This window comes from Lactuca virosa, unplaced genomic scaffold (assembly GCF_052849685.1).
Source record: "Lactuca virosa cultivar CGN04683 unplaced genomic scaffold, Lactuca_virosa_CGN04683_v6 scaffold_19, whole genome shotgun sequence".
NCBI classification, from domain to species: domain Eukaryota; kingdom Viridiplantae; phylum Streptophyta; class Magnoliopsida; order Asterales; family Asteraceae; genus Lactuca; species Lactuca virosa.
In genome coordinates, this window is record NW_027629977.1 from 100906 (window position 1) to 103192 (window position 2287).

Here is a 2287-nt window from a genome sequence, read left to right on the forward strand (position 1 = left end):
CCCATGAGGGATGTATGCGTGATTGTGGGGATGGACTGGATTAGTCGATTCGGTGCCCTGATTGATTGCGAGGGTCAGCAGGTAGTAGTTCGAACCCCAAGTGGGGGAGAACTGATTGTTTTTGGCGAGGGCACCAGAGTGGGAGCAAGATTTTGTTCAGCCGCCAGAGCTCGACAGTGTATTCAGCACGGGTGTGCAGGTTATCTAGCGTATGTGGTGGATACGCGGGTCAGGGATCAGACTCTAGTTTCGGAGGTACCAGTGGTTAGAGAGTTTGCTGATGTGTTCCCGGAGGAGTTACCGGGGATACCGCCGGAGAGGCATGTCGAGTTTCGGATCGACATGGTGCCAGGTGCGGCCCCTATTGCCAAGGCCCCGTACCGATTGGCGCCACCGGAGATGCAGGAGCTATCATCACAGTTACAGGAGCTGCTGGGAAAGCAGTTCATTCGACCTAGCAGTTCTCCATGGGGAGCCCCGATCCTCTTCGTCCGGAAGAAGGACGGTTCGCACCGGATGTGCATTGATTATAGGGAGCTGAAGAAGTTAACGGTGAAGAACCGTTATCCACTCCCGAGGATAGATGACCTCTTCGATCAGTTGTAGGGCGCATCTTGGTTTTCCAAGATCGATTTGAGATCCGGATATCACCAGGTCAGAGTGAGGGAGGAGGACGTGGAGAAGACCGCGTTTTGGACACATTATGGGAATTACAAGTTCGTGGTGATGCCGTTTGGGCTCACCAATGCCCCAGCAGTGTTCATGGACCTGATGAATCGGGTCTGCAGACCGATGCTCAACCGCTCGGTCATAGTGTTTATAGACGATATCTTGGTGTATTCCAAGACCCGAGAGCAGCATGAGGAGCATCTACGGGAGTTACTGGGAGTTCTGAGACGAGAACGGCTGTACGCCAAGTTCTCGAATTGTGAGTTTTGGCTACGAGAGGTCCAGTTCCTCGGACATCTCGTTAACCAGGAGGGGATTTTGGTCGATCTGGCCAAAATCGAGGCGGTTATGCTGTGGGAGGTTCCGAAATCTCCCTCAGACATCAAGAGCTTTTTGGGATTGGCAGGGTACTACCGGAGATTCATACGGGACTTCTCCAAGATTGCGGTACCCCTCACTCGTCTGACGAGGAAGGGGGTGGATTTTCGGTGGGGCCCTAAGTAGCAAGGGGCGTTTGAGACCCTACGGCAGCGGTTGTGCGAGGCCCCAGTCTTGACACTCCCGGAGGGAGTTGAGGATTTTGTGGTATTATGTGATGCATCTATCACAGGGTTAGGGGCGGTCCTCATGCAGAGAGGATGAGTGATAGCTTATGCGTCACGACAATTGAAGCCGCATGAGACGAGATACCCTACGCATGACTTGGAGCTGGGGGCGGTGGTGTTCGCCCTCAAGATATGGAGACATTACCTTTATGGGGTCCGCTGTACCATTTACACGGATCACAAGAGCTTGAGACATATCATGGATCAGCCGAACCTGAACATGAGGTAGCGCTGGTGGCTGGATGTAGTCAAGGACTAAAACTGCGAGATCCTTTACCACCCTGGTAAAGCGAATGTGGTTGCGGATGCTTTGAGCCACAAATCAGCTGGGTCTTCCACCCCCGCGGTATGTATGAGGATAGCAGTAGACTCTCCGCTTGTGAGTTTGATCAGAGATGCCCAGGTTGAGAGCATACGACTGGAGAATTGGAAGCTGGAGACGATCAAGGGTGAGAATACCCGGTTTGAGCAGGATAGTCGGGGACTATTGACCCGATGCGGTCGGGTTTGGGTTCCGATGTCTGGTGAGGTGAGGCAGACGATTATGGAGGAGGATCATAAGTCTCATTTCTCTATTCACCCGGGGGCCACCAAGATGTACCGTGATTTGAGTTTGAGCTATTGGTGGCCGTGCATGAAGCGCGAAATCGCTTGGTACGTCGAGAGGTGCTTGACCTGTAGGATGGTCAAAGTTGAGCATCAGAGGCCGCATGGCAAGCTGCAGCCCCTGGAGATCCCTATGTGGAAATGGGAACAAATCACGATGGATTTTATTACCAAGTTGCCGAGGACGGAGAAGGGGTTTGATGCTATATGGGTCATCGTGGATCGCTTGACCAAGAGTGGCCATTTCTTGGCCATACGGGAGAGCTTGTCGGCCAAGAAATTGGCCGACATGTACGTTCTCGAGATCGTGTCCCACCATGGGGTTCCCGTTTCCATTGTCTCTGATCGGGATGTCAGGTTTACCTCCCGTTTCTGGCAGAAGTTTCACGAGGAGCTGGGCACGCGGT